Below are 23,595 nucleotides of genomic sequence, written 5' to 3'. Positions count from 1 at the left end.
GACTTGACTACAGGACATAAGCTAAACCTCCCAGACCTACCTCGAAGGCCACTGAGATCAATGTGTGTGTGGGGGGGTGACCCTGCTCTTGCCCACCCCGGTTCCCTGTGACGCTGGCTGGTACAGGAGTCCCAGTCAGGAAAGCACTTCAGGCAGCTTCCATTGGGCCACCCCCAGGTCATTGTTGGAATGTGGTAGTGTAGGTGTCCTAGAGTGGGGGGGGGCAGCGCGGGGGGGCTCTGAGGGATAGGGGAGAAGAGTGTACGCTGAGTGTCTTCTGTTACTCTGATACTCTTGAATAGCTTTTGATTTTCTAAAAATAGTCATTGTATGAGTCAGGGAGTATTAAATCAGTGTTGGCTGGGCCACCCAAGGGTGAAGAGAGGGACTGGAAGTCCTGGGCGTTAGGAGAGGGGCATGGGTGCATACAGATGACAATACCGAATGTGGTTCTCAGGAGGCAGTGTGGTGGATTTTGAAGGTAAAACTTTCTGAGTTTATCATGTTTGAATTTGAGGGACAGGGAGTGATGGATCGTCACTGGTTGCCCCCTCATCTAGCCCTGTGGAAATGGGGGTCTCAAAGGAGCAGTCTCAAGTCAGCTGGGGCTGACTTGGTTGATTCTGGACAGGCCATTTGGTTCCTGCTCATCCCCCTCCACAGGCACCAGCCTCGTCGCCATCTTTGTTCCACTGGGGTGTAGCCAACTTTTTCTTAAACACAAGAGCCAGTCTCCCCTTTAACTTCCCTTCCTCCTCAGGAGGTAGGGAGGGAAGCAGTGGTACAGGAGATGGTTTGTTGCTGTTGTTATGGGTTTGAGTTGTATTTGGCTATAAAACAATCTTGTTAGAAAAAAGTCAGTGGGGGAGGAGGGGAACAGGAAGAAAAAGAAAGACCTCTTCCCCCTCTCACCACATATTGAGACACTTCTCAATTGGTCTCTAATCTTGTTGGTAGGGATTCTGTTGGTTGGATGCCTGGAAAGGGAGGTGGGATGGCCTTCGGACTGTACCAGCTTAGCTCGCATGGGTGACCAATTGTTGCAGGCTCTGAAAATAAAAACAATCCTGAACCCATACTCTCTGCCTAGTTCTTGATGGATTTAAGAGAATTGTGTTTCCCTTTAAGGTTCTGGGACCCTACTTGACTAAAAGCATTGGTGTGGGAGTGGGCGCGGCTATTTCCTCGAGGCCAAAGGGCTCCTATGTAGCATGGTCCCAGGGATGGCCGGAATAACTGCCAGTTACTACCCTGACTCCAAAAACTTAGCATTCAGATTGATTCGCAAGATGAAATAGGGATATCAAAAGCTTACCCGAACCGGGCTCCTGGGTGGCTCAGTCGGTTAGGTGTCTGCCTTCAGCTCAGGTCATGATCCTGGGGTCCTGGGATCAAGCCCCACATTGGGCTCCCTGCTTGAAAGGAAGCCTGCTTCTCCCTTTCCCACTCCTCCTGCTTGTGTTCGGTCTCTCACTGTCTCTCTGTCAAAAAAATAAAACCTTAAAAAAAAAACAAAAACTTTAATATTTGTTTCCAGACTTTACTACTTTCCTTGAACCCATCTTCTTACCCCAAATTATTTGAGAGGACTGTATCTTTCTAGTTCACGTACGAAAACTTTATCCCAAGTATCCATTCTTATAATAAGGATTTGATTCACGTGTCATGTGAGTGTATATGATCTTGACAAGAAATAGGCTTTTTTAAATCATGGAGAACTCCAAAAAGAATAATGAACCACTTTTCTGCCCATTAGAAAGCTTTCACAACATCTACTCAGAGCCAGTCTTCTCTTCCTCACTCCTCCCTGACTTTGCTCTTTAAATTTACTCCGAGCAAGTAACACTTCTCTGGATTATTGCAAAAGCCCACTGGCTTTTTGGCTTAGCCTATTGTTGCCATAATCAACTTGCTAAATGTCTAATTAGGTCAGCCCATTCTCACTGGAGAGTTTAATGGCTCCTTGTTGCCTATAAAATTAAACTTGAACTCTAGCCCATGTGCTAAGACACAAAGCCAGCCTTACCCTATGTTCATCTTATGCTCCAATAACAGGCAGAGTTCTGTTTCTAGAATGTATCCTGCCCTTGGAGCCTTGCTTGGAAATTTGGTTGAGAGCTAGTTCCCCTGAGAATCTTAAGACAGCTCACTAAAAAAGATTAGGGGCAACTGTTGTATGCAAGACATAATCCCTTGGTTTCAGTAAAAAAAATGTTTAAGTTCAGGGGTACCTGGCTGGCTCAGTCGGTAGAGCATATGACTGGCGCTTGGGGTTTGTGGATTAGAGCTTAATGGTCAACTGTCCAGTCCCACCCATTCCCCCCAAGGTAACTGCTGCCATTGGCAGTGTGATTGCTTCCTAAGCAACCAGATACAGAACTGCTTTTCATGTTGTAAAACTGCATAAATGTCTCCATTTTGTGCACCTTCTGCATCTCACTTCTTTTCTTAAGATTTTATGTATTTGAGAGAGAGTGCATGCACGTGGGGAGGGGCAGAGAGGCAGGGAGAGAGAATCCCAAGCTGACTCCTTGCTGAGCGCCGAGCCCGATGCAAGGCTTGATCCCACAATTCTGAGATCACTACCAGAGCCCAAACCAAGAGCTGGATGCACGCAACTGAATGAGCCACCTAGGTGACCTTCACTTTGGTATTTATGACCCTGTTTCTCACACCAAACCACATAAGGCCACTTGACTCCAGGAAGAGCAAAGCATGAGCCAGCGATGACTCAAGGGCCACACCTCTCCAGCCAAGGAATCTTCAGTAAGTCACTTTTCACTCCCTGGTGCCTTTCCTCACAAGTAACAAAGGGCATTTGAAGTTGATGTCGTGCTGTAGCTACCCCTGTCCCAACATTCCGTAACTCAGGTGTTTGGATGCCCCAGTACCCACTTCAGATCTACTGGGAAGAAGGGCAGCTGTGGAAGAAGATCTGTTTCTTTCACGTGCTCCTTCAACAGACATTTCAGCTGTGCTAGGTAGACCCCCAGGATGAGGCGATGTGTAACAGGCAGGCTCTTCTCAAGGAGTTCACCAACTAGTGGGAGAAAAAGTTCCTTCAAGACCAGGAACACATGGGAGTAACACTTCCGGGGAGGAGAAGCTGGGATCGAGACAGGTGTAGAGCTAATAGTGCTCAAGAGGGACAGAAGGAAGCATACCACCCAAAAGGCGAAGCCTGAGGAACTGGGCAGATCATTGGCACTTAGAGCAAAAAATATAAGAGGAAAGGAAGTGTCTGCCTTGACGAACTTGAAAAGCCGCTGGCCTAGATTCTTCATAAATGTCAGTGTCACACAGGGCAGAGGGGCTGAGGAACTGTTCCAGATTAAAGGAGACTCAAGAGACCCAACTTAAAAAGGGCGGGGGGGGGGGCAATCTGGGTGGCTCAGTCACTCAAGCGCCAGACTCTCGATTTTGGCTCAGATCATGATTTCAGGGTCCTGAGATCAAGCCCAGTGTCAGGCCCCTCACTGGGTATAGAGCCTGCTCAAAATTCACCCCTCCACATCCAGGCTCTCGCTCTCTCTCTTTAAAAAAAATAAATAAAATAAAAAAGTAAAGGACTGTGATATAATTTACTTCCAAGTGGTTTAATAATAATAACAAAAAGATGTAAATGTGTGTGTGTAAAAGATACAGAGGAGAGAAAGCAAATTGGACAAGGGTGAGGGATACCTGGGTGGCTCAGTTCATTAAGCAGCTGCCTTTGGCTTAGGTGGTGGTCCCAGGGTCCTGGGATTGGGTCCTGCATCCCGCTCCTTGCTCACCAGGGTCTGCTTCTTTCTCTGCCTCTGCCTGTGCCTGTCCTCTCTCTGCTTGTGCTCTCTCTCAGACAAACAAGTAAAATCTTAAAAAGGGGGGGGAGGGGACAAGTGTGGAAAATCAATGGCTTTTTCTTTTTTTAAGTAAACTCTAGGCCCAGCCGTGGGGCTGGAGCTCACAACCTGGAGATCAAGAGTTTTGTGCTCTACCAGCTGACCCAGCTAGGTTCCCCCCAAATCAGTGACTCTTGATAAACGGTCTAAGGGAGTTCTTTGTACTATTTTTGCAACTTTTCTGTAAGTATGAAATTATTTCAAAAGAAGTTTAAGAGGTGAGGACTTGCCGGTTAGGCTCCTGTATGGACAGGGCGGGTGTGGGCAGCCGTCTGTCTGTCCAGAAGCCTGGGTGGTCGGGGGATGAACGTGAGGAACGGTCTTGGAGAAATATCCAGGGTGGTGGCAGCAACTTGTCCCAAGCACCCTAATGGCATTGGTGTACGCGAGAGGTCCCCTGCGGGGACTGGGGGGAGGAGAGGGAGGGGCGCCGAGGGCCCCACGGAAGCAGTGAGAGCCCGGAGGGCAGGATGGCAGTGACAGGGACAGGGACGGGACGGGGAAGGGAGGGGAGTGGAGCCACGGGCCGTTCCACAGGAAGGCCCGAGAGATAAGGGAAAGTTCTGCTGGCTGGGGCTGCAACGCGCCCCACGACCTTGGTTGAACAAAGGCTTCCCACACTGGGGTGGAGGCGGAGGAGCGCCTAGGAGGGACGCAGAAACAGCGTCACCGGCGAGCGGGGGCATCCCGGGCTGTTCTCAGCGTCCGTGTGACTGTGACCTAGCGGGAGGGTTGGAAGTCCGGATGACCTTGATGATAATAACCTTTGAAGACCTTGGCCACTCAGATTTGCAAGTGATCATGCCTGCAGGTCGTGTCAAGTTCGGCCTAGGGCTCCCTGCTTGCAAACTCCCGGGTCAGGGAGCTCACCCTCACCAGGAGGCAGCCCCTTCCAGCGATGGCCAGGGCGGGTCAGCTCTTCCAGCAGAGACAGATCGCCCGGCCAGACGCCTCCACCCACGGGCGTCCTTTGTTCTCATTTCGCCGCGCGGGGCTTGCGGCCACGAACACGGCCATGGCCGGAATATGCCACCAGATGGCGATAGTGCCCCAGTTTAGCCTCCCAGACCTCGGCCTTTCAGCTTCTCTTCCCCGGAACCAGTACTGGGAGGAGCTGGGGTCTCTGCAGGAGCTCCCCACTCCACCCTGGCTTCCGGCTGTATTTAAAGGCATTTTGCCTGTCTTGAGTGTGGCAAGGGTGCTGTTCTTCCTTGTTCAGGCTGCAGTTCCCGAAGGCCTAATACAAGCATATGCTTCACGTACCACCAGAAGAGGAAGAAAAAGGGCGGATGAGAGTGGGTTATCAGTGTATATATATTTTATAAAATTAGTTACTTATTTTTTACTTCTGTCTTTCAAGTGGGCTCCATGTCCAATGTAGGTTTGAACTCAAGACCCTGAGAATGAGTCACGTGTGCTACAACTGAGCCAGCCAGATACCCCCATCAGTGTTTGGGGTTTTTTTGTTTGTTTGTTTTTCGTTTGTTTTGCTTTAATCTCAACACCCACCATGGGGTTGGAACGTACAACCCTGAGATCAAGAGTTGCATACTCTACAGACTTAGCCAGCCAGGCACCCTGCCATTAGTGTACGTATATTTTTTTTAACTTTTTTTTTTTTTAAGGTTTTATTTATTTATTTGACAGACAAAGCTGAGCAAGGAGCCTGATGCGGGACTCGATCCCTGGACCCTGGGATCATGACCTGAGAGGAAGGCAGTTGCTTAACTAACTGAGCCACCCAGGTACCCCAGTGTACGTTTTTAATAAATACAGTAAAGTGGTCCTCATGGAAAGACATCAGATCTATGTTGGGTTTCTTTAGTTCTCTTTTTTCTTTCTTTCTTTCTTTCTTTTTCCTTTTTTTTTTTTTTAAGATTTTTATTTATCTGAGAGAGAGTGAGAGAGATCACAGAGGGAGAGGGAGAAACAGACTTGCCACGTAGTAGGAAGCCCAATGTGGGGCTCGATCCCAGGACCCTGAGATCATGACCTGAGCTGAAGGCAGTCGCTTACATGACTGAGCCACCCAGGTGCCTTTCTTTCTTTCTTTCTTTCTTTCTTCCTTCTGACTTTCTTTCTTAAAAGATTTTACAGTTTGTAAGTAATCTCTACACCCAACTTGGAGCTGGAGCTCATAACACTGAGATCAAGAGTCACACACTTCACCTACCGAGCCAGCCCAACATAGGTGCCCTTTTGTTGCGTTTATTTTAGATGACACAGGGTGGGAATCATCTCAGTCTTTTCTATGCCTAAATCCTTCCCCCTTGGATGGTCCCGAGCAATTGCTAGGCTCTAATCAAGAAATAAAGCTTACATTCCAATTCTGACTTCACTCGTAATTAGCTGTGTGGCCCTGAGTAAAACTTAACTTCTCTGGGTCATAGAGGTCTCATCCAAATAGGATGAGCCTGGGCAACACCCCCGTCCCTCCAACCCAGGACTCCTGTGCCATCTCTGGGTACATGTCCTCACACATGTCATGCTGACACCTCTAAGGGATGCCTTCTTTTTACACAGAACTACTGCTACTACTTCTTCTTCTTCTACTGTTTTATTGAACTTTAAGCAAGCCAGCAAAAAAGTTTTTAATAAAAAATAAAAATATTACTACAACGAAGGGAAAGATGGTGGGTTGATAATTTTTTTTAAGATTTTTAAAATTTATTTATTAGACAGAGATCACAAGTAGGCAAAGAAGCAGGCAGAGAGAGAGGAGGAAGCAGGCTCCCTGCTGAGCAGAGAGCCCTATGCGGGGCTCAATCCCGGAACCCTGGGATCGTGACCTGAGCCAAAGGCAGAGGCTTTAACCCACTGAGCCACCCAGGCACCCCAATGGGTGGATAATTTTTAATTATATTCATGTATTTTTTTAAACTTACATTTACATATTGGCCTGTTGCAATAATAAATAATGTTAAGTATACCAACCATTAAATAATAAATAAAAAGAACGACAGTGAGAAAATAAATTTCCATTTTAGACCAATATGCAGATTCAGTAAAATAGTTCAAATATAAAGTACGACTTGCACCATCAAAAACATTACCTTTTGGAAAAAAAAAAAAACAACACATTACCCTTTGGGCACCTGGATGGCTCAGTCAGTTAAGCCTCTGACTCGATCTCAGCTCAGGTCCTGATCTCCGGGCCCTGAATTCAAGCCCGGCATTGGGCTCCATGGTGGGTGTAGATTCTCCTTTAAAAAAAAAAAAACAAAACAACAACACTTGCAGTTTGTACTCTGTTTCATGTTTTAAAATTTAAACCAATAAATACATAAATAAAACTTAAACCAAATAGATTTTTGTTTTTGCTTTTAACTTGTTTTCACAATCACTGTACTATCATTGTTTATTTTGAAATGATTGTTTAAACATAGCATGTGTATTGTCTTAGGGGTTAGAGAGGAGAACTGTCCCTGAAGCAAATTCAAATGATAACCCAAAAGTTACGAATTTATTCCGGAAACAAACACATGGATTAAATCCGCGTGTCTGGGGACTGTATAACTAGGAGGTTTCTGAATTAACATCCAGAACTCATTATTCTTATAAAACTGAATAATTATTGAAATCTAAAACTCAATTGATGGGTTAAATACAGATTAGACCCAACTGAAGAGAATCCACTGGAGAAGTATGTTAAGGAATTACTTAGAATGCAACTGTAAGGCATATATTGGTAGTACATATCAAGAGAGCCTAGGGGCGCCTGGGTGGCTCAGGCCTTCAGCTCAGGTCATGGTCTCGGGTCCTGGGATCAAGCCCCGATCATCGGGTTCTCTGCTCAGCGGGGAGCCTGCTTCCCTACCCCAGCCCCCGCTTCTCCCCCTCTCTCTGCCTGCCTCTCTGCCTACTTGAGAGCCTAAAGAGGGGGAAAGAGAGAGAAACGGAACATAATGAGGTCGAACTTCATCAAGTTTGGGTCCCAGAAGGAAAGGATAAGAGAATAGACGAAAGGTGATTTTTTTTTTAAGATTTTATTTATTTGACAGAAAGAGACAGAACGAGAGAGGGAACACAAGCAGTGGGAGAGGGAGAGGGAGAAACAGGCTTCCCACTGAGCAGGGAGCCAGATGTGGGCCTCAATCCCAGGACCCTGGGATCATGGCCTGAGCCAAAGGCAGACGCTTAACCAACTGAACCACCCAGCCGCCCCTGGAAAGGCGATTTTTTTAAAAAAGGCTCCCTGATGAAAACCTTGAATCCACAAAATCAAGAAACTCATAAATCCTCAGCAGAGCAAATGAGAAATCCACAGCTGGGCACACAATGTGGGCAGAATGGCAAAGACATAGGATCTTGAGCATGGGTCGCCTAGAAGGCCTGAGTCCTTCCACAGGGACAGCTTAATGGCCACTCACCGGCAGCAGGCAGAGACTGAAGCTTACAGAACGCTCCCCCAAAATGCAGAAAATCTCTCTCAATCAGGACAGTCCAACCAGCCTAGCCACCTTGCATGAGTGAGTGTAAAATAAAAAGACTGATAAACAAAAATAACAAGGTCCACACCAAGAGAACAGGACTGGATGAACTTCTAAAGGATGTACTTCCAGGGCGCCTGGGTGGTTCAGTGGGTTAAGCCTCTACATTAGGCTTAGGTCGTGGTCTCAGGGTCCTGGGATCGAGCCCCGCATCGGGCTCTCTGCTCAGCTGGGAGCCTGCTTCCCCCTCTCTCTCTGCCTGCCTCTCTGCCTACTTGTGATCTCTCTCTGTCAAATAAATAAATAAAATCTTAAAAAAATAAAAAATAAAAATAAAGGCTATACTTCCAAAGCATGGGCAAGAATCCCAGAAACAAGGTCAGTAATGCGAGAGGGCATGCCACTCTTGATCTTGGGGGTCGTGAGTTCGAACCCCACGTTGGGTGTAGAGCTTACCTAATAAAAATATTTTTTTTAAAGAAATAACAACAACAGTAATAAAATCCTCCAAAAATCTGCACCAACCTGTCCACTGGAGGTTATTACAAGGGCTGTTTCCAGAGAGAAGACGGGGCAGGTTAAGGAACACAGCTCTGGCGTCTTTCTTTTAAGTGGTACGTTATGCGTTATTGTGATCTCCAGTATTTTTTAAATATAAACAAGCAAAAAAAAAAAAAAGTGATTTTATTTGAAACCACAGGCCAGTGAATCGGAGGATCCAGCAGCCATGTAGTGCTTGTATTTGTAACAAACACCCAGACCTTGAGGTTTGCAGGAAACCAAAGGCTTCAAGTTGGCTACGTAACAAAAGCCATCCTCTGCAGCCTACTTTCAGTGGCTCTTCCTCCCAATTTAAAACCAAAGTTTTCCCAAAATTTCCAAAGTCATGCGTGTTCACGGTAACACATAAAAACTATGGAAATGTACCTAAGTCTCACTATTCTCCCCATTCCCTTTTTCCTGATCCTCCCACCCCTCTGATGAGCTTGCCCCTGTGAACTTGGCCCTGTACCTTTCTAGACCCTTTTCTATGTATCTATAAATATATAGAGAATATAAATACACATGATATATGGATAAAGGTGTGTGTCCCCTGTATTTAGACACATGTATCCATAGATACATATATGTACACATATATACATACATAAGGAAATATATGTAGACATATATCTACATTTATCTATATTTTTCTGTGTTTGTGTATATTCACCTTAAAATGTTTTTTGACACAATGTCACTTCTAGAAATTTATCCTATATAAGTAACTACATGAGATCTAGATACAAGAATGTTCACCGAAGCATCATACATAAACATCAAAACAAAGCATATATATTATGTTGTGTATTTGTGTACATACACAGAGAGAGAAGAAAAAGTTCTTTTTTATGTAAGTGGGATTTGCACTTTCACTGAAGCACACAGGTTCGGACAGTCATTACCTTCTTTCTTCTTTCTTTCTCTCTACAAGTGATGCCTCAGCTGAAGTTCTTGTGCGTACATTAAACACAAGGACTTACTTAGGATGAGTTCCTAGAAGTGAAATTGCCAATCAAGTGGTAGAGCCTTTAACATTTTTTAAATTTCTTTTTTTTTTACTTTTTATAATCTCTACACCCAACGCAGGGCTCGAACTCATGACCCCAAGGTCAAGCGTTGCATGCTCTTCCGACTCAGCCTTCGAGGCGCCCTGAGCCTTCACCACTTTATTTTTTTTTTTAAGATTTTATTTATTTATTTGACAGAGATCGATCACAAGTAGGCAGAGAGGCAGGCTGGGGGTGGGAAGCAGGCTCCCTGCTGGGCAGAGAACCTGATGCTGGGCTCCATCCCAGGACCCTGGGACCAGGACCCTGGGACCATGACCCGAGCCGAAAAGCCTTCAGCACTTTAATCCGTGCAAAGTGCCCTTCATCATGTAAATGTCAGATCCACTTCCACCCGTAGGGCAGGAGCAGGTGGAAGGCCCACCTAAGCTCTAGGCGGCCGCCACCCTCCTCCTAAGTAGAACGCTCCCCTCCCACAAAAGTGGACTCGTGGCCATTCTCCAAACCCCACTGCCATCTAACATTTGCCGAAAGGACCCTCAGAACACCACCCGTGGAATGCTTCTTAAAAACAAACAAACAAATGATTTCTGGGGCAAGTCTGGGAAACCTCGATTTAAAGAATTTCCATCTGGTTTCTTTATGGCAGGTCTTCTCAGAATCCTTGACCTGCCAGCACACATTCTAGAAGATACAGCTTTTTTTCCAAACTCCATGCCCATGGAGCCTTTTCTCTGTGGAGAGTCTCATGAGACTTAAGTTCCTGAAGGCTGACTTGGGGGCTGCTGGCTTCTATGGGGTCAGGCTCACTTGAATCTCATCCAGTGGGATTTACCCCCATTTTCCAGATGAGAACATGCCGGCTCAGCAAAATGGGTGCGTTGCTTCCCACCTTCCCATAGCTAAGGTGGTTCCTTAGCTAACAACCAGCAGGTTCCAAGTCCGAGGCCATTCCTGACTTTCTCCTCGTTGAAGCCACTTGCTCTGATGCACGAAGCTGAGCGTGCTTGCGGAGAACACCAGGCTGGTGCAGAGTGGGAAGGCGACGTTTCCAGGAGCCCTCAGTGGGGAGCTTTGGGTTGAGTGAGTGGGACAAAGCTTCGTGCTATATTTTGCAGGCTTCATCCTGGTTATTCCTTCTGCTGCCCAAACAGGAAATTGAGGGCCCAACCTCTGAGGCCCTCTTACCTCTGCCACTGGCCACCCCCAACTCACCATCAAGGCATGGTCTCTGGCCACAGGGAGGTGAATGGGACACGCAGGTCAGGGGACAGGTGGAGTTCCAGGAACACCAGGGTGAGAAAGCAGCCAGGGACCTGTACCCCAGGTGTGCAGGGCCGTGAGGAAAAGAGCCCACAGAAGAGGGTCTGGAGGAGAGAAAGTTCCCTAAGACCTGACCCACTGTCCCCTTTCTGCAACATGCTGAGCCCACCCCACCAAGGAACACAGGGCTCCTCGAATGGATGGGGCATTATTTTCAAGGTCCTTCATAGCATTCTTTACCTGTTTTTGTCTTCTTTTTCCGTTCGAAGTACTTTTACATAGGACATTTTCTTCCTCCAACACAAGGCCGCCCAGGGTGGTGGGAAGGGCCAAGGTGGGGGTTGGCTGGCTCTCTGAGGACTGGGACAGGCCACCCCTCTTGGGCCTTCAGTTCTGTGTTTGGCCTTCACCTCCTTGAGCTCAGAGACACTCCCCTGGGCAACTGCAAAGCTGCTGAATTCCCGTGAGACTTAATTTCCTAATTTATGCTGGAAAGTTTGCTGTCCCCTCTTTCCCTGGTTCCCGATGGGCCCTGCATGGTTCAGAATCCAGGGAGAAGTTGGGACCCATTGAATTCTAGGTTGAAGAGCGAGATCAGTTGTCCCCACTCCTGGGTGGAGGACATCACTGTTGTCAGTTTCAAGGACTCCATGTCTCTCCTTGGATCCAGATGGACACGTACAGGCATTTGTTCTCCCGGGTTCCAGTTCTAGATGAGTTAACACTGTGATTCAGCTGCCGTCCAGTCTCAGCACTCCTGAGCCTGGGAGACACCCTGTCTCTCCCCTGCTCCGTGCCCCACGCCTACCCTGTACCTTGAGGGTGAGGGCAGCTGGGCCGGCGGGAGAGCTGCGGCTCCCCACCTGCCTGGCATTTGCCGGCACCCAAACAACTGGGCGCGCAGGGCAAGAATGACAAGCCTTGGCAGCTGCTGAGCTACCCAGTGGGGCAGGGAAGGTGGCCAGGTGGGGCCGAGACAGGGTGCGGCGACAGGGAGCTCCAAAGCCTGCCCAGACACCTGGCTGGCCCAGGAGGCCTGGGTGTGTTGACAAGTGTGGGCTGACCCAACGCCAGGCTACCGAGCGCCTGGCGAGCACAAGATTCGGTGGGCAACTGAGCGAATAAGGGAACGGGGAAGGGAGACTCAGATTTCTGACCTACAAGACGCGATGCCAGCAGGGCAGTTTGGGAATTCAAAGGACTTGATACATACAAGGAACTCAGAACAGTCCCTATAAGTGCTCCAGAGTTCCAGGTGTGAGTATTAGGAGCCCAACACGTAAGTTACAGCAGGTTCAGCATCTGGTTCATCTCTTATCCTCCACCTCGCTGCAAAAGCAGCAGGCGAGGGGCTCCTGGGTGGCTCAGTGGGTTAAGCCTCTGCCTTCGGCTCAGGTCATGATCTCAGGGTCCTGGGATCGAGCCCCGCATGGGGCTCTCTGCTCAGCCAGGAACCTGCTTCCTCCTCTCTCTCTCTCTCTCTCTCTCTGCCTACTTGTGATCTCTGTCTGTCAAATAAATAAATAAAAAATCTTCAAACAAACAAACAAACAAAATAGCAGACAAGATCAAGATAGCAACCAAAATCACCTCACACCAAGATGTCATGAAACCCTGGGAAGTCAGTGTCGTTATGGAGCCCATTTGTTCGAGGGGGGAAGCAGGCACAGAGGGCCTGTGACTCACCACAAAGAACCAGCTGAGGCTGACGTGTAGCAAGGAGGTACAGAGTGGCCCGCCCAGCAGCGGACCTGCTCCATATGCTGGCTCAGGCAGGGCTGGTTTCTTTCCCTCCTCCACCCCCTCCCGACACCCACCACCTCGGGGAATCCTGCTGAGGCAGGTATGAGACTCTGCCTTTCACAGATGGGGAAACACAGCCCTGCAGGTGACATTCTTTCCCCACGTGGCCTCCACCAGCTTCTGTCCTCACTCCTGAGCCCAGGTCCCCTTCCCCCGGCAGGTCACTGGGCTGGGCCTCTCCTACTCCTGGAAGCCTTCCCTCCCTGACTCTCCTGACTAGGGAGGGAGCACTCTGGCCCTGGGCAGCATTACCAGGAGACTTGTTTAAGATGTTGAGGGTGGTGCTGTGGTGGCCCAGAGAGGGGACCCAGGTTTCAGATCTTAAGATCAGAAGAGAGAATTTTTTTTAAGATTTTATTTTTATATAATCTCTACACTCAACGTGGGGCTCAGACGTGCCACCCCGAGATCAAGAGTTGCAAGCTGCATTGACTGAGCCAGCCAGGCGCCCCAGAGAGAATTCTTTAGTCAACTCGGACTTGCTTCCTTCCATGAGAGAAGGTCCTCACCCTCAAGGGGGTGGTTTGGCTCTGCCAAGGTCCCTTCTGTCCAGCTCTCTGCTCACCCAAAGCCACTGCTGTAGAAAACCCCCTGCTATGTCTCATCCCCCATCTGTAAAATGGGCACAGGGTGTGACAGAAAATGTTCTCAGGAAGGGAGCGGAGTTGGCCCTCCACGTACACAGCTTTATTTCTCCGCACAAATGCCAATTTCCCTTTCACATGCAAAGCTGCTCAATGTCCCAAGCCGTTTGGCCCCTGTCTGAAGGTCACAGCCAGGTCTCCTGTTCCCATTTTGCCCCACTGGCGTTTCCTGCCTGCTTCCTGCCTCCTGTCCAGCCAGCCAACTGGTCAGCGTTCCTCAGCAGCTTGCCTGCTCGAAGAATTTTCTCCCTGAACATGCTGTGCCCTCGTGCAAAACACCTTTCTCTCCCGTGCTTTGCGGGGGGACTCCTGCCAGTCTCCCCCACCAGAGCTTTCTCAGACTCCGCTGGGCAACATCGATCACCTCTCCCTCTGCTCTCTCTCTCCGGGGCTTGTCCATGCGATTATTTTGCATTTATCCTAATCCTGCCATTTCTCTCATTTTTTTTTCCTGTTTCTCTGGCTCTTCCCTAGGCTCAGTAGTTTCCGCTTAGAGAAACCAAGGTGGGGAGTGGGCTTATGTACTTTCCAGGGTGTCAGAGCTTGGGGATCCAGATTGTTCCCTGGAACCCACAGCTCGGGCAGGGCACTGTTGGTTGGAATGCTCAAGGTTGGACTTAAGGACTCCCCGCAAATCTGGTGCCCCAGCAGAAACCATACCCTGCCTCTAAGTACTGAGGCTCCCGCTGCTCCGGGTGACCAGATCCCAGTGAACCCGGCTGATGCACCTGGACAGGGCAAGGCCGGCGGCTTGTCTCTATGCCTGTGCAGAGTGAGGCCTCCTTGGCCGGGAATCCACCCGAGCCCCTTTGGCCATCAGAAGGTTGGGATCCCGGCTCTGAGCACCCATAGGGGTCTCTGAGACTCTGCTGGAAGGATTCTCTGCTCTTTAATTAGGGCTGATTATACATGTATGGTCTCCCCACCCACCCAGTTTCAGATTCAGGCCAGGACGCAGAACATCTGGCACTCTCTATGGCTTCCAGAGTCATTGAACACTCTCCTGCTCGAAGTCCCCCCCTTCCAGACAGAAGCTAGACCTTCACTTCCTCAGCCTCTTGGCAGCCGGGGCACCGCCACGACCTGGGCCCTTGTTGGCAACTAAGAACCCGATGGACTCAGGCGTTGTCCGCTGAATATGATACCTCATTCGGGGAAGGCTCCTGGAATATGGAGATGAGTCACAGCAGGTAAATACAATAGGGCACCCCGGAAGATACTAAATGAGGGGAGGTGTCCAGGGTTCTGGAAGCATCAGTGGTGGAGACTGGCAGGGAGGTGTCCCGTCTTACTCATATATTAATTGCCCTGTCCTTCTGGCAGTGGGGTGCCCTGTAAAGTCAACTGGATTTACTATCTGAAGACCTGAGTTTAAGGCTGTTGTGGCACGTTTTAGTTGGTATCTTGGGCAAATCACCACATCCCCAGAGCCTCTGTTTCCTCATCTTCACCTTGAAGGATGTGGGAGGGTAAAACAAGGCAGTGTGTGTAAAAGAGCTTTGAAAGTGGTCCAGCGCTATATAAATCTTCACTTATTTTTTTTTAATGTCACTTCATCCTTTTCGAGCTCCTTTTTCTCTTTTTTTTTAGGGAGTGGGGAGGGGTAGAGAGGAACTCCTTAAGCAGGTTCCATGCCCAGCGTGGAGCCCGACGCAGGGCTTGATCTCAGGTCCCTGAGCTCATGACCTGAGCAGAAACCAAGAGTTGGACATTCAAGCAACTGAGCCACCCAGGTGCTCCTTCACTTTCTTTCTTTCTTTCTTTTTTTTTTTATAATATATATTTTTTAAGATATTATTTATTTTTATGAGACAGCAAGACTGAGAGTGAGCAGGGGGGATGGGAAGAGAGAGAGGGAGGAGCAGACTCTCTGCTGAGTGGACAGCCCAACGTGGGGCTCAATCCCAGACCCGGGGATCATGACCTGAGCCCAAGGCAGACGCTTAACCGACTGAGCCACCCAGGTGCCCCACTTTCTTTTTTTAGTAGAGTATTTCATAAATTCTAGCACATTATTGGCACTTGAAAATTTCTACTGCATGGACATATGAACATACACCTAGAGGATCCGATGCACAGCAGGTACTCGGGAAATGCTTTATTAAAAAGAAAACGTAGGGTGCCTGGGTGGCTCCGTTGTTTAAGCATCTGCCTTTGGTTCAGGTCATGATCTCAGGGTTCTGGGATCAAGCCCGCATCAGGCTCCCTTCTCAGTGGAAAATCTGCTTCTCCCTCTCCCTCTGCCCCTTCCCTCCACTCTTGCTCTCTCTTATACACATTCTCTTTCTCTGTCCGAAATAAATAAAATCTTTAAAAAAAATAAAACTTGAAGAAAAATGTCACTTTTGGCACAAAATTAAGAACGTCACATACATTCTTTCACTTAATTTTCACAGTAACCTTGGAAGATGCCTATTTCCATTTTATAGATGAGGAAACTGAGGCCCAGAGATGTTAAGTAACTTGCCTGAGGTCACACAGCTAGGTGACAAGGCTGGGATTCACAGTCCAGGCCTTTACTCTTGTCCCACTTGCTATGATCTTTTCCACAACATAGTAAATGCCCAGGTGTTTCCCAACAGTTTGGCCTAAGTCCCCCAACCTTTCACTCCTACATAAAAATGTAGCTTTGTCCGTCACTTCAATGCACATCTTTAACTCCTGGCCCAGGGCCAGTGTTGGACTTGGCAGACCTGGGGGGCCAGCCAAGGATGGCAGTTCCTGAGAGACCGCTTCCCTGAAAGGGTCCTTGTTTCTAACCTCACTGATGCTGGGAGTGAAGTTTTCCCATTCTCTGAATCCCTCAGATGAGGGGTCTCTAGCCCATATGAGTTTCAGGGCAGGTACCTCCCCCATCTCTTCCTGGTATCTCAGCTGTCCCTGAAGACAGGCAGGAGGCAAAGCATCCCCCCCACCCTAGGTAAAGGGCCTGAAGTCACTGCTGTCACAAGCCTGCCCAGGGACGCAAACCCAGATCTTTGGACTCGGAGTTCAGAACCCTCTCTACCAAATGGCTTGGCCTAGAATTTGAGCCCCAAAACTGTCTGGATACAGGAGAGATTTCCTGGAACGGGCTCAGGGCAAAGGCCACTCAACAGCCTTTGCTCTATTGATCCCTCCCAGGCCCCCGAGAGGGACAGTGTATGTGCTCAGGGTAATAGCCTTGGTGCTGTGTAGCACTGAGAGGCAGAAGGAAGAGGCTGGAAGTGGAGTGGGAAAAAGACTTTCCTGTACAGCACTGGGATATCCCTGAGATATAAGGAACAGAGGCTAACTGCTTTAGACATGAAGTCTACTGAGTCAGGGGAGCTGAATAGCCGAAAAGATTTGGGGGGCTCTGGGATAGAAGACCAGCGTTTGGGGCCTCAGTTTGTCCTGACCGCTGTGCATGCAGGATGCTACTTTTGGACCAGAATTTTGGATCTCATCCCCGGGGGACATCCCAGGCCTAGGGATGCTCAGGAGGAATGAGAGGGCCCAGGACTTTGAAGAGATCTAGGTCAATCCTGTTTTAATTCTCTTCCCTGCCAGCAGCTTGGAGCATTTTAATTTAACTGAAAGGCAGAAATCCTTTAATCGCCGGATCTCAGTTGTGACATAACTTTTGGGGTATGAGGGAGGGGGAGGGCGATGACAGTAGGTAAGGCGAGGCTGCAGGGGGGACGGGCCTGGGGAGGGGTCTGAGCTTGATCTCAATTGCTTAGCTTCTGGTAGGAGAGGGTAGATTCTTCCATTAGTCCTTTGGAATCAATCTCTTGTTTCGTGCCTCTTGATGGCATTGGCTGCAGACACGCTGAGGAGTGGGAAAGAGTCTAGGGGAATCATGGTTTACCTTTAAAAACAGCGTTTAAAAACACATGTCCAGGGGCACTCGGGTGGCTCAGTGGGTTGAACATCTGCCCTCGGCTCAGGTCATGATCCCAGGATCCTGGGATGGAGCCCAGCGTGGGGCTCTGTGCTAAGTAGGGAGTCGGCTTTTCCCTCTTCCTTAGCCCCTCCCCTCCCGCTGTGCGCTCTCACTCTCTCAAATAAATAAATCTTTAAAAAAAAAAAATCGTTCACTGGTGATTAAAAAAAAAGAAAGAAAGGAAACGCATGTCCACTGGAGGGTGTGCACACGAATGTTCACAGCTGTGTCAGTCATGAGACAGCAAAAACAGCTCCAGCATCCATCACTGATGAGGGGGTAAACCACCTGTGAGAGCCCCCCACGAAGGAACTCTACTCGGCGGTAAAAGGGGATGATTTCCTGACACACGCACGAACCTCCAAAACATGCCACTGACTGAAAGACCCAAACGCAAAAGGCCACGTGCTGCGAGAGACCATGTATGTGACATTTCTAGAAAAGGCAAAAACTTAGAGACGGAGAGCCGACCAGTGGTGGCTTAGAGCTTGGGGTGGGCTTGGGGACTGACCACAGATGTGCCCGAGGGAATGTTCTGGGGGTGGTGAGAATGTTCTAAAACTGGATTGTGGAGATAGTTGCACAATTCTGTAAATTTATGGACACTCATCAAATGCTGCGCTTAGAATGGGTGAGTGTTATGGTGTGTCAGTTGTACATCAGCAAATACCTGAAGTCCTTTGCTTCTCCTAGGTTTATCACAGAGGTTCCCTGCTTGCCAGGTTGGGAGTAGAGGGCACAGTCCCTCCACCTCCTCCTCACAGAGGAGAGGAGGGCTGTGCCAACTTTGTCTAACGCAGTGGTTCTCAAAGTGTGGCCTCTGGGCCACCCACAGCAGCAGCCCCCTGGGGTAGGTTGTTAGAAATGCACATCTTGGGCGCCTGGGTGGCTCAGTTGGTTAGGCAATTGCCTTTGGCTCAGGTCATGATCCCGGAGTCCCGGGATCGAGTCCCACATAGGGCTCCAAGCTCCATGGGGAGTCTGCTTCTCCCTCTGACCTTCTCCCCTCTCAGGCTCTCTCTCACTCTCTCTCTCTCAAATAAATAAATAAAATCTTAAAAAAAAATGCATATCTCGGACCTGGCCCAGAACTGCTTAATCAGATGCTCTCTGGTGGTGAAGGCCAGCAATTAGAGCTTGAACAAGCCTCCAGGGCGGTGGTGACCAGGGTCGGATGCAAGGGAAGCGGACAGCAGGTGGGTCTCTATGTTGAGTGCTCCCTGCAGGCAGTTTCCTGACAAGCCCTGAGTCATTCCATCCTCACAGCACCCCGGTGATGTCCGTGTTATTATCAACCATGCCCCATTTTGTGCACAAAGAAACAAAGGTTCAGACGGGCTGAGAGACTTGTCCGCGAATAAGAGGGCAGAGCTGGGATGATCTAACACTCAAGTCTCTGACCTGAAACACGGCTGCTCTGTCTCCCCACTGACCTTGTGAACGTGACCAAGATTCCCAGTGTCCAAAGGCTCAGAGAGGGGACAGAGACTTACAATAAATACAGCCCCCTCAGGTTCTATCTTGGAACAGAGCGTGGGTACAAAGAAATAAACAATAACCCTAGCACTCCCCATGCCCAGTATTTTTTCCTCAAGGCTGAAACAGCCGGCTTTGTTTAACGTTAGATTGTTTACTCCCAGGGGACTATAGGGTGGGGGAATTTAGAGCACACTGCTTGGACAGAAGCCCAGGAGGTCCTAGCTCTCAGGTCCTTGGGAGCCCGGAATGCGAAGCGCTGAGGACATACAGGGAGTAGAACTCGGAGATCCTGGTCAGAAAGGGGGAGAGCCGCTAGGGCCTGGGGAGGGTGGGTCTGTGGTTTCCAGATGCGCGAATGACGTAATGTCTGGCTGTCCTGCAAACTCCAGACCTGCTCCGAGTGGCCTTCTTCGGCCTGCTTCTCAGGGGCTAGGATATGTCCTGGAGCTGCTCAGGAAACTGAGGTGGACCAGCCCGGCCTCACTGCTTAAACCCAGAGGAGCCAGAAGCCTGACTCGATGCTGTACGTGTTAGGGGAGGGGCGTGTCCCTTTGTCACCTCTTTTGGTCATTCAACGTGGGTGGCTGCTGTCCATTCGCCTTGCTTGGCCCTCCCACACGAAGTTCACAGCCCTGGCTTTTCCCACCACAGTCACCATTGACCGTCAGCCTTGCTCCAACAGAGGGATTCTTCTAGCCCAACTATCCAAACAGACCGAGAGGGGAAGGGACTTAGCCTGATTAAGGACAGAGCCAATACCAGCCTGTAGAACTGGCCGTGGAGCTATTTTGTAATGATAATCCCTCTCATTTGTGTATTTTCATCATTGACCAAGTACTTGCATGTGGTATCTCCGTGACCCTCTCACAAACCCTGTGAGGTGGAGGGTGTACACCTGCTTGATTGATAGATGAGCCGTTTGGGGTTCACAGAATTGAACCGACTTGCTCCAGATCCCCCCCTGGTAACTGACAAAGCCAGTGCTCATGCCAGATGCTTGGGCCCCAAATTATTTGCTCGGCATTTCCTTCTTGATGAATGAGCAAGAACCGCATGACCCCCCACCCCCCACCCCCACCCCGCCCAGGGCCCAGGGAGGAGCCAGAGGAATCATATTAAACACAGCCCCCTCAGAATCTATCTTGGAACAAAGTGTGAGCATTTGTCTTGCTTGTTGGCTGAACAAAAGTTAGCAGGATCTTCTAACGTGAGCAGGTCGGGCGTGGAAGGGGGTTGCTGGCTGACTCAGTAGGTAAAGCATGTGACTCTTGATCTCGGGGTCGTGAATTCAAGCCCTATGTCGGGTGTACAGCTTACTTAAAAAAAAATAATAATAGGGGCGCCTAGGTGGCTCGGTGGGTTAAAGCCTCTGCCTTCAGCTCAGGTGATGATCCCAGGATCCTGGGATCAAGCCCTGCATCGGGCTCTCTGCTCAGCCGGGAGCCTGCTTCCTACTCTCTCTCTGCCTGCCTCTCTGCCTACTTGTGATCTCTCTGTCAAATAAATAAATGAATAAATAAATAAATAATAGGGGCACCTGGTTGGCTTAGTCGTTAAGCATCTGCCTTCAGCACAGGTCATGATCCCAGGATCCTGGGATTGAGCCCCGCATTGGGCTCCCTGCTCAGCTGGGAAGCTTGCTTCTCCCTCTCCCACTCCCCCTGCTTGTGTTCCCTCTCTCATTGACTCTCTCTCTCTGTGTGTCAAATAAATAAATAAAATCTTTTAAAAATAATAATAATAACAAGATGGGATTGGGAGGGAGACAAACCATAAGTGACTCTTTTTTTTTTTTTAAAGATTTTATTTATTTATTTGACAGACAGAGATCACAAGTAGACAGAGAGGCAGGCAGAGAGAGAGAGGGAAACAGGCTCCCTGCCGAGCAGAGAGCCCGATGTGGGACTCGATCCCAGGACCCTGAGATCATGACCTGAGCCGAAGGCAGCGGCCTAACCCACTGAGCCACCCAGGCGCCCCATAAGTGACTCTTAATCTCACAAAACAAACTGAGGGTTGATGGGGGGAGGGGGGTTGGGAGAGGGGCGGTGGGGTTATGGACATTGGGGAGGGTATGTGCTATGGTGAGTGCTGTGAAGTGTGTAAACCTGGCGATTCACAAACCTGTACCCCTGGGGATAAAAATATATTATATGTTTATAAAAAATAAAATTAAAATAATAATAATAATAATAAAATAAAATAATAAAAATAAATAAATAGAGCAGGTGGGTCCCCAGCTTGAGCAAGTGACCTGGGCAAGAGCTGCTTCTGATGGCTGAGAATGGGGCTGGTGGCCGTGACCTGCGTCCTGGGTCCACCTGCAGCCTGGAAACGAACAGCCTTTGGCTCCTGCCTGTTGTGTTCTTTCCATCAGGCTTTTCTGCATTTTGCATGTTGTGGATGACAAAACCCACAAGCTGTCTTGATCGACCTACTCTCCCCTCCAGCTGAACTCAAACACGATGATGATGAGGAGGACCCTTGATTCCATTTGCCAAGGGCGTACTGCCACCTTTCACACATCGTCTAGGGGCATCACAGCTCATAAAAAGGGAGCCAGGACTAGAGCCCAGATACAGGGTGACTTTGGAGTGGAGAACATCATCCTTCTGTCCGGTGCTTTTAAGGAAGAGTGTGGAGCGCACCGTGGGTCTCAGCTCTGGGATGGGCGGGTACAGAAGCTGGTAAGACGCCTGTGGGATCACAGCCAAGTTCTCTGGGGCAGGGGCTTCCTTCCTCACATAGGCTGTTAATTATGCCTCCAGGCAGCGTTTTTCTCCCCTGGGTGCCCTGGAGAGCAAAGCCAGGCTGCCATGACCCTTTCTGCAGGCTGGATCCTGGACCTGAGTGCCAGCTGCCTGGGATTACCACTGACATCAGTGCTGATCTCTGGCTGGGTTCTGGGGAGCTGTGTGCCAGGAGAAATCCCTGGAGGTGGCTTTCACCCAACCAGCTTGAGCAGGGAAGGGAGTGGCTTGTCATGATTAAAGAGTCAGATGTGGCATCAGACTGCCTGGGTTTGCCTCCTCTGATTTAACTGCCCCTTATTTGGAATTAAGTTAATTTTAATTAATTTTTAATTTTATTGAGTAAATTGGATGTGTAACAGTGTGTAAATTGAAGGTGCACAGTGTGTTATTTTAATACATTTATACATCATGATACAATTGCCCATTGTAGAGGGAGGCAAAGGGGCCCACAGCAGCCTCCCAGGTGAATGCAAACAGACTCATTAAGCGACACACCTCGAAAGAACCCTACCTGACCCATTACAAACAAGCACAGTTTCTGAGATTACCAAAAAAGGGGAAAATTCCCTAAATCCCATATTCCATCACTCTGCGCTTTAACTGCGGCCCCTCCCCACTGCCTCGTGGCAGGCAGCCTCTCTCCTGCTGTCCTACACGCGCGTCTCGTCCTGCCCTTGTGATGGATTCAGTAACTTCTGTCTCTTTTGTTCTGCCCTGGGTGAATTCTTTCACCGCCCATGCTGCTGGCCTCCACCCAGTTGGGGCACCTCATGTTTGGTGGCCCCGCCCATCCAATCGGGACACCCCACGTCCTTGTCATGATATTTATCACATTACATGATTAGAATACAATATCGTTGTCTGTATTCATTGTATGGTGCTTATCTGCCCCATATGATGGACCTCCCAGGCCAAGAGAGAGTGCAGACCAAAACCTATAAATCTTCTCTGTCTAGAGAACACACAGTCCACCCACTCCTGCCCGAGGGAGAGATGGAGTCAGGGCCCAAGACTTCAGGAAGACAAAAGCCACAGTCACAGCCATAAAGAAGACCCATGTGAACACTTTCATTGGAGAGAGAAACTGAGGCACTGACCAAAGAGGGATTCAGAATGTCAATGCTGATGCATCAAGGAAAGCTCAAGTTATGCTCAAGGCTCAAGAGCCAAAGTCCCATCGATGGGACTCCTGGGTGGCTCAGTTGGTTAAGCGCCTGCCTTTGGCTTGCACTGCGATCCTGGGATCCTGGGGTCCTGGGATTGAGCCCCACGAGCCCCACATCGGGCTCCTTGCTCAGCAGGGAGTCTGCTTTTCTCTCTGCCTGCCACTCCTCTGGCTTGTGCTTTCTCTCTCTGACAAGTAAAATCTTAAAAACAAAACCATTCAGGGGCACCTGGGCGGCGGTTAAGCATCTGCCTTCGGCTCAGGTCATGATCTCAGGGTTCTGGGATCGAGTTCCACATCGGGCTCTCTGCTTGGTGGGGAGACTGCTTCCCCCTCTCTCTCTGCCGGTCTCTGTGCCTGCTTGTGGTCTCTCTTCTCCGTCAAATAAATAAATAAAATCTTTAAAAAAAAAAAAAAGACCCTGGAATTTCCTAACAGATAAGAACAGCAAGGTGTCTTGGTATTTACAACAAACAACTGTCAACCACACCTGAGTTTATGTTAATGAAGTGCCTTTGGGAAGCACCTAAGAATGGGGGCTGGTTGCCAGGAAAACCAACCACGTGATTAGAAGGCTGGAACGTTGAGTCCCACCCCCTGACATCTGAAACAAGGAGAGGGGTGAGAGGTTGAGTCAATGGCCAGTGGCCCATGATTTAATCCGTTGTGCCTCTGTCATGAAGCCTCCATAAAGACCCAAGAAAAAGATGGGGTTTGAAG

This window comes from Enhydra lutris, unplaced genomic scaffold, assembly GCF_002288905.1.
Source record: "Enhydra lutris kenyoni isolate GAN:26980312 unplaced genomic scaffold, ASM228890v2 scaffoldscaffold10, whole genome shotgun sequence".
NCBI classification, from domain to species: Eukaryota; Metazoa; Chordata; class Mammalia; order Carnivora; family Mustelidae; genus Enhydra; species Enhydra lutris.
The sequence above is the reverse complement of the archived record's forward strand: the minus strand, read 5'-3'. Positions refer to the sequence as shown.